The following is a 9541-nucleotide window of genomic DNA, read 5'->3' on the forward strand; positions in this document are numbered from 1 at the left end:
GATTACTCGCTGACGGTATGCGGAAAGACGCGGTACGGACTCGGATCGTCCTAAATAGGACTACTCAATGGATGTACAGTAGCAGTAGGACGAGGTGATGACTGTAGCAGAAAGATGAGGAGAAGAGTTCTGGCTGGATTAACACTCTCCAGAAGGAATGACGAAGACGCAGGTGTTCTGGGAAAAGAGTTCAGTATGGAAGAACACAGTCAGAAATACGATGTTTGGACTCGCTTGCAAAGCATACTGCCTGTTATATGCTAGAGTACGGAAGCAAAATTCTTTTTTTGTTTTTTTTGTTTTTTTTTTTTTTTACATGCAAGCAGTATATATTTATTATTCGTGGATGGTCAAAAGCTACAAGGCCCATTATTATGAGTAACCACACATATGAAATATCACTTAGCAACATGGAGTGAAAAGGACAGTTATATTTTTATATTAAAAAAGTGCAAGTTCGCACACACCGTTTCTCTCAAGTGTTCACTGCATACTTCTACAAAAGCAGGAGGCATCAAGCTGTAGAAGTTCCAGTATACATAATATGTTGAAATATGTCAAGCATAAAAACTGTATGTTACATTGCAAAAATAAAGTTTCTCTCTTCAAACATTTTGTTCTGAGCTCAAGCAAAGCAAATGACGAACACCAGTGATTTTCATATTATTTCACACACTTTAAAATAATCAACATAAAAGGGTAAATAATTGCAAAAACCCTGAAAATGTGGAATTATGGGAATGAATACATCTCATCAAAGAAAAGTCTACAGCAGATCTGTTTCATCCTGGTTCTCAAATAGTTAAGAATCATAACTTATTATTCTCAAAATGCGAGTTAAGCCATAACAAACAAAATGATAAACAGAAATATCATTACTGCAAACAAGGCAACGTTGCCTTTTATTTCTTTAGACCGATTCACTAGAGCAAGAGCATCATTTACCTGAAAGATCATAAGAGTCACAGTTAAGGAGTACTCATACAAAACTATTTCCTTTCTTCTTTAAAAAGTGCCGCATACTGTACTTTTCATTACAAATAAAAAAAAAATAATAAACAAAGCCAACAAACTAATGAAAGACTGTTTGTCTCCATCTCTTGTCAATGAGAAAAGGCCAAAGTGCTTCTTGGATTCCAATTCGAGATGGTGTTCGCAGGCCAATGCCCAAAGTCTCTAATTTGGAGCAATCAAGCTGAGCATTTCTTGGACGCTGTGCTCCTTAGGACAGGGCTGTCAGTAATAGGTCCTAAGTGACTGCTAGGGAGATTGACGGCATCTGCAATTGCACATGCCATTTCATACTTAGTCATTTTTTCATTGCCAGACCAGTGAAAGGTTCCCTGAATCGACGGATCCAGCATCCTCTTCTCTGCTAGCTGCCGACACACAGTAGCTTACATCTTTGACATGAGTGGGAAACCTCTGCTGCCAGTGGTCCATGTTTGCTGACTTGTTGCTGAACTGCACTTTATCAAACATAAGAGTCACAGCACTTTCTTCAAGCTTCTCAACTTCTCCGTACAAAACAGGAAACCACAAAACAGCAGCTCCTAAATTGTTCTCCAAGACAGCTTTTTCTCCTTCTAATTTTGTTTTGCCATACAAATTTAGAGGATTTGGTATGTCTTCCTCCCTATAAGGTGGATTTGTTCCATCAGATACATGATCTGAGCTAATGCAGATGAGAACTGCTCCAATTGCAGCTGCTTCCTTAGCTAAATCCCCAGAAGCATCCACATTAAGTTGAGAAGCAGCATCTGGCTGATTTTCTACAACATCTGGTCTTCTCTCTGCTGCACAATGTACTATGACATGGGGCTGAAAATCATAAACAATGTGATGAACCGCATTAGAATCCAATAGCTTAACCTGTTCAAATTTTGGTCTTGCTCTTCGAAAACCACAGCCAACAGCATGCCAATTATTCTGCTGAAATTCCTTGAATACAGCTCTGCCCAGAAGCCCAGTGGCACCAGTAACTGTAACCCGTCTATTAGGGATGTTAACTTCCTCCTCCGCTAGCCGGCAGCTTCCAGGATCAAAGTGGATGGAGAGCTCCTTCGGCCGCCCCACCATGCCCGCCGTCTTCGCGCCGCGGCCACAGCGGCCGCAATCACGATTGCCGCGGGCCTTAGCTCAGTCGCCTTCGGCCCGCCTCTCTCAGGCCTGGGGGGGGGGGGGGTGGAGCAAAATTCTACTGTCACTGAAGTTGTGCACTAGGAGGCAACGTAGTTGGGACATCGGCTTCGGAGCGCATACGCATTGATGTTCCCTCAGCAGCACTGTTGAGTTACAGGTACGAACTATTCAAGATTTCCCTGGTAGAGTTTGCGCTGTGGAAACCCTGTTGCGTGATGCGACGTGCCGTGGAAGTTGGGAAAAGTCTTTCCTGGGCTTACGCTTACGCTTACGCTTGTAAGCGTTCTTCAATAGAAGAAACTTTTTCCCTCCGTGAAGCATACTGCAGCTTATATGCTAAAGTGAGGCTAAACTGCTGTCCTCACTGCCATCAGGCACGTTGCGGACAGGAATTCCTCATCAGTAATTATGAGAGAGTCATATGTGCGACCTGAACAAGTATTCTTTGCAATAGATCGCACGTTGAAACACGCTGATGTGTTTAGAAATAAAGTGACAGTGAACCGTCTGGGCAGCTAGGTATTGTGAAATTTTTAAAAAGGCATTCACGGGTAGCTCTAAATTGCATGACCTAAGAGAAGAAACTGCTTTCCTCTGCCAGTAGGATACTGCCAGGTACGCTCTGCTTATCTCACCGACACCATGCACACGGTTGAATGGCCATTGGCTATGTTTGTCCTCACCTCTCCCTTCTCCTAGTATGTCACACATGACTCTCGTCCTCTGCTACCGGAGTCCTCAACTCTCCTTCAACCTAATGTGCAACCAGACACTTTTTCACGTTGCAACCCTATCCTCATGACTCATTTCTGCTAGTGTGCACGCAGACAGCAGTCCTTTCACAGAGCACCTGAGTTCCCACCTCGCATTCGGGCAGTGTTCAATCACATGACATGCCTCTGTGAGAGCACCCGACTGCTCACGTAAGCTTTCAAGTAATGCATGGCCATAGAGACCACACTCCTGTCCGAACACACCCGAGTCTGCATTGCTCCTTTCTGCCAGCTTGAAAGAGACAACACTCCTTCCATACAGAACCTGAGGACTATCGTGTCCTCTGAAAGGAGTGCTGTCTGGATGCACATAGCACAAAGGCGGGGTGAGGACTACGCTCACACTGCAGAGGTTCACTAGCTGAAAGTACACTAGGAGAAAGGTGAGGTGAGGCCTCGGATCACCCGGGCAGGATGACTCTCTAGGTTTACAACTGCAGAAAGCGAACTGAGCACTGTGATCACCCTGCAGAGGATTACTCGCTGGACGTACAGCAGCACAAAGCTGAGGTGAGGAGACGCATCACCCTGGGAAGGATTACTCCCTTTAATTAGTGTAGCAGAAATGCGTTGTTAGGGCTCGAATCACCCTTGGCAGGATCACTCGCTGACTGTACCCTAGCAGAAAGACGCGGTGCGGACCCGCATCGTCCTGAATAGGATTACTCAATGGATGTAAAGTAGCAGTAAGACGAGGTGATGACTGTAGCAGAAAGATGAGGAGAAGAGTTCTGGCTGGATTAACACCCTCCAGAAGGAATGACGAAGAGGCAGGTGTTCTGGGAAAAGAGTTCAGTATGGATGAACACAGTCAGAAACACGATGTTTGGACTCGCTTGCAAAGCATACTGCCTGTTATATGCTAGAGTAGGGGAGCAAAATTCTACTGTCACTGAAGTTGTGCACTAGGAGGCAACGTAGTTGGGACATCGGCTTCGGAGCGCATACGCATTGATGTTCCCTCAGCAGCACTGTTGAGTTACAGGTACGAACTATTCAAGATTTCCCTGGTAGAGTTTGCGCTGTGGAAACCCTGTTGCGTGATGCGACGTGCCGTGGAAGTTGGGAAAAGTCTTTCCTGGGTACCTATGTAAGCGTTCTTCAATAGAAGAAACTTTTTCCCTCCGTGAAGCATACTGCAGCTTATATGCTAAAGTGGGGCTAAACTACTGTCCTCACTGCCATCAGGCACGTTGCGGACGTGGCTGTTGGCTAATAAACCTAAATTGGTCAGGGATGCATACGTATTAGTGTTGCCTCATCAGGAATTATCAGAGAGTCATATGTGCGACCTGTACAAGTATTCTTTGGAATAGATCGCACGTTGAAACACGCTGATGTGTTTAGAAATAAAGTGCCTGTGAACCGTCTGGGCAGCTAGGTATTGTGAAATTTTTACAAAGCCATTCACGGGTAGCTCTGAATTGCATGACCTAAGAGAAGAAACTGCTTTTCTCTGCCAGTAGGATACTGCCAGGTATAAGCTAGAGTAGTGGAGCTCTGCTTATCTCACCGACACCATGCACACGGTTGAATGGCCATTGGCTAAGTTTGTCCTCACCTCTCCCTTCTCCTAGTATGCCACACATGACTCTCTTCCTCTGTTACCGGAGTCCTCAACTCTCCTTCCATGTAACGTGCAACCAGACACTTTTTCACGTTGCAACCCTGTCCTCATGACTCATTTCTGCTAGTGAGCACGCAGACAGCAATCCTTTCACAGAGCACCTGAGTTCTCACCTCGCATTCGGGCAATGTTCAATCACATGACATGCCTCTGTGAGAGCACCCGACTGCTCACGTAAGCTTTCAAGTAATGCATGGCCATATAGACCACACTCCTGTCCGAACACACCCGAGTCTGCATTGTTCCTTTCCGCCAGCTTGAAAGAGGCAACACTCCTTCCATACAGAACCTGAGGACTATCGTGTCCTCTGAAAGGAGTGCTGTCTGGATGCACATAGCACAAAGGCGGGGTGAAGACTACACTCACACTGCAGAGGTTCACTAGCTGAAAGTACACTAGGAGAAAGGTGAGGTGAGGCCTCGTATCACCCGGGCAAGATGACGCTCTAGGTTTACAACTGCAGAAAGCGAACTGAGCACCGTGATCACCCTGCAGAGGATTGCTCGCTGGACGTACAGCAGCACAAAGCTGAGGTGAGGAGACGCATCACCCTGGGAAGGATTACTCCCTTTAATTACAGTAGCAGAAATGCGTTGTTATGGCTCGAATCACCCTTGGCAGGATTACTCGCTGACGGTATGCGGAAAGACGCGGTACGGACTCGGATCGTCCTAAATAGGACTACTCAATGGATGTACAGTAGCAGTAGGACGAGGTGATGACTGTAGCAGAAAGATGAGGAGAAGAGTTCTGGCTGGATTAACACTCTCCAGAAGGAATGACGAAGACGCAGGTGTTCTGGGAAAAGAGTTCAGTATGGAAGAACACAGTCAGAAATACGATGTTTGGACTCGCTTGCAAAGCATACTGCCTGTTATATGCTAGAGTACGGAAGCAAAATTCTTTTTTTGTTTTTTTTGTTTTTTTTTTTTTTTACATGCAAGCAGTATATATTTATTATTCGTGGATGGTCAAAAGCTACAAGGCCCATTATTATGAGTAACCACACATATGAAATATCACTTAGCAACATGGAGTGAAAAGGACAGTTATATTTTTATATTAAAAAAGTGCAAGTTCGCACACACCGTTTCTCTCAAGTGTTCACTGCATACTTCTACAAAAGCAGGAGGCATCAAGCTGTAGAAGTTCCAGTATACATAATATGTTGAAATATGTCAAGCATAAAAACTGTATGTTACATTGCAAAAATAAAGTTTCTCTCTTCAAACATTTTGTTCTGAGCTCAAGCAAAGCAAATGACGAACACCAGTGATTTTCATATTATTTCACACACTTTAAAATAATCAACATAAAAGGGTAAATAATTGCAAAAACCCTGAAAATGTGGAATTATGGGAATGAATACATCTCATCAAAGAAAAGTCTACAGCAGATCTGTTTCATCCTGGTTCTCAAATAGTTAAGAATCATAACTTATTATTCTCAAAATGCGAGTTAAGCCATAACAAACAAAATGATAAACAGAAATATCATTACTGCAAACAAGGCAACGTTGCCTTTTATTTCTTTAGACCGATTCACTAGAGCAAGAGCATCATTTACCTGAAAGATCATAAGAGTCACAGTTAAGGAGTACTCATACAAAACTATTTCCTTTCTTCTTTAAAAAGTGCCGCATACTGTACTTTTCATTACAAATAAAAAAAAAATAATAAACAAAGCCAACAAACTAATGAAAGACTGTTTGTCTCCATCTCTTGTCAATGAGAAAAGGCCAAAGTGCTTCTTGGATTCCAATTCGAGATGGTGTTCGCAGGCCAATGCCCAAAGTCTCTAATTTGGAGCAATCAAGCTGAGCATTTCTTGGACGCTGTGCTCCTTAGGACAGGGCTGTCAGTAATAGGTCCTAAGTGACTGCTAGGGAGATTGACGGCATCTGCAATTGCACATGCCATTTCATACTTAGTCATTTTTTCATTGCCAGACCAGTGAAAGGTTCCCTGAATCGACGGATCCAGCATCCTCTTCTCTGCTAGCTGCCGACACACAGTAGCTTACATCTTTGACATGAGTGGGAAACCTCTGCTGCCAGTGGTCCATGTTTGCTGACTTGTTGCTGAACTGCACTTTATCAAACATAAGAGTCACAGCACTTTCTTCAAGCTTCTCAACTTCTCCGTACAAAACAGGAAACCACAAAACAGCAGCTCCTAAATTGTTCTCCAAGACAGCTTTTTCTCCTTCTAATTTTGTTTTGCCATACAAATTTAGAGGATTTGGTATGTCTTCCTCCCTATAAGGTGGATTTGTTCCATCAGATACATGATCTGAGCTAATGCAGATGAGAACTGCTCCAATTGCAGCTGCTTCCTTAGCTAAATCCCCAGAAGCATCCACATTAAGTTGAGAAGCAGCATCTGGCTGATTTTCTACAACATCTGGTCTTCTCTCTGCTGCACAATGTACTATGACATGGGGCTGAAAATCATAAACAATGTGATGAACCGCATTAGAATCCAATAGCTTAACCTGTTCAAATTTTGGTCTTGCTCTTCGAAAACCACAGCCAACAGCATGCCAATTATTCTGCTGAAATTCCTTGAATACAGCTCTGCCCAGAAGCCCAGTGGCACCAGTAACTGTAACCCGTCTATTAGGGATGTTAACTTCCTCCTCCGCTAGCCGGCAGCTTCCAGGATCAAAGTGGATGGAGAGCTCCTTCGGCCGCCCCACCATGCCCGCCGTCTTCGCGCCGCGGCCACAGCGGCCGCAATCACGATTGCCGCGGGCCTTAGCTCAGTCGCCTTCGGCCCGCCTCTCTCAGGCCTGGGGGGGGGGGGTGGAGCAAAATTCTACTGTCACTGAAGTTGTGCACTAGGAGGCAACGTAGTTGGGACATCGGCTTCGGAGCGCATACGCATTGATGTTCCCTCAGCAGCACTGTTGAGTTACAGGTACGAACTATTCAAGATTTCCCTGGTAGAGTTTGCGCTGTGGAAACCCTGTTGCGTGATGCGACGTGCCGTGGAAGTTGGGAAAAGTCTTTCCTGGGCTTACGCTTACGTTTACGCTTGTAAGCGTTCTTCAATAGAAGAAACTTTTTCCCTCCGTGAAGCATACTGCAGCTTATATGCTAAAGTGAGGCTAAACTGCTGTCCTCACTGCCATCAGGCACGTTGCGGACAGGAATTCCTCATCAGTAATTATGAGAGAGTCATATGTGCGACCTGAACAAGTATTCTTTGCAATAGATCGCACGTTGAAACACGCTGATGTGTTTAGAAATAAAGTGACAGTGAACCGTCTGGGCAGCTAGGTATTGTGAAATTTTTAAAAAGGCATTCACGGGTAGCTCTAAATTGCATGACCTAAGAGAAGAAACTGCTTTCCTCTGCCAGTAGGATACTGCCAGGTACGCTCTGCTTATCTCACCGACACCATGCACACGGTTGAATGGCCATTGGCTATGTTTGTCCTCACCTCTCCCTTCTCCTAGTATGTCACACATGACTCTCGTCCTCTGCTACCGGAGTCCTCAACTCTCCTTCAACCTAATGTGCAACCAGACACTTTTTCACGTTGCAACCCTATCCTCATGACTCATTTCTGCTAGTGTGCACGCAGACAGCAGTCCTTTCACAGAGCACCTGAGTTCCCACCTCGCATTCGGGCAGTGTTCAATCACAAGACATGTCTCAGTGAGAGCACCCGACTCCAATCCTAAGCTTTAAAGTAGTGCCCATATACACCCACTTGTCTCCGAACACACCTAAGTATGCATTTCTCTTTTCGGCCAACTTGAAAAAGACAACACTGCTTCCATACAGAACACAATGTCTAACCTGTCCTCTGAAAGGAGTTCTGTCTGGATGCACATAGCATAAAGGTGCAGTGATGAGTGCCATCGCAGTGCAGAGGGTTACTCGCTGAAAGTACACTAACAGAAAGGTGAGGAGAGGAATCTGATCTCCCTGTCAGGACTATTTCCTGGATTTCCACTATCAGAAAGGTGAGGTGTGGACTCGGATCACCCAAGCAGGATTACTCCCAGGATTTACAAAACCAGTAAACATAGTGAAGCCTCAGATCACCCTGGAGAGGATTACCCCCTGGATTTAAAGTAACAGAAAGCTGAGGAATCGGATCACCCTGGCAGGATGACTCCCTGGATTTACACAAACAGATAGGGGAGGTCAGTACTCGGACCACCCTGGCAGGATTACTACCTGGATTTCCACTAGCAGAAAGGTAAGGTCAGCAATCGGATCACCCTGTGAGGATTACTCCCTGAATATACAAAAGCGGAGAGCGAAGTGAGGACTAGGATCACCCTAGCAGGATTATTGCCAGGATTTACAAAACCAGAAAGTGAAGTGATGACTCGGATCACCCTGTGCGGATTACTCCCTGTATATACAAAAGCAAAGATTGAAGTGAGGACTAGGATCACCCTGGCAGGCACACTCCCTGAATTTACACTAGCAGAAAGTTGAGGTGAGGACTCGGATCACACTGGCAGGATTACTACCTGGATTTACAGTAGCAGAAAAGTGAGGTGAGGACTCGGATCACCCTGGCAGGAATATTCCCTGGATTTACAATTGCAGAAAGCGAATTGAGGACTAGGATCACCCTGCAGAGGGTTACTCGCTGGATGGATGCTATCAGAAAGTTGAGGAGAGGACTCAGATCATTCTGGGGAGGATTACTCACTGTATTTACACTAGCAGAAAGTCATAGTGAGGGCTCGAATCACCCTTGGCAGTGTTACTCGCTGGCTGTAACCTAGCGGAGAGAAGCAGTGCGGACTCGGATCGTCCTAAAGAGGATCACTCAATGGATGTACTGTAGCAATAAGACGAGGTGATGACTGTAGCAGTAAGATGAGGAGAAGAGTGTTGGCTGGATTAACACTCTCCGAAAAGAATTTTGAAGACGCAGGTGCTCTGGGAAGAGAGTCTAGTATAAAAGCACAAAGTCAGAAATAGGATATTAGGACTCGCTTAAAAAGCGTACTGCCGGTTGTATACTTGA

The 9541-nt window shown here is 45.1% G+C and overlaps 2 pseudogenes across 2 annotated transcripts; both read right to left on the bottom strand.

The window, feature by feature from the left end:
• Positions 1–370: 370 nt before the first annotated feature.
• Positions 371–2148, bottom strand: LOC128576337 (methionine adenosyltransferase 2 subunit beta-like; annotated as a pseudogene). Its single transcript, XR_008377350.1, has one exon. The product of XR_008377350.1 is annotated as a methionine adenosyltransferase 2 subunit beta-like (transcript).
• A 3778-nt stretch (positions 2149–5926) lies between these two features.
• Positions 5927–7312, bottom strand: LOC128576336 (methionine adenosyltransferase 2 subunit beta-like; annotated as a pseudogene). The gene has a single exon (XR_008377349.1). The product of XR_008377349.1 is annotated as a methionine adenosyltransferase 2 subunit beta-like (transcript).
• Between the last annotated feature and the right edge of the window lie 2229 nt (positions 7313–9541).

Source organism: Nycticebus coucang, chromosome 24, assembly GCF_027406575.1.
Source record: "Nycticebus coucang isolate mNycCou1 chromosome 24, mNycCou1.pri, whole genome shotgun sequence".
NCBI lineage: Eukaryota > Metazoa > Chordata > Mammalia > Primates > Lorisidae > Nycticebus > Nycticebus coucang.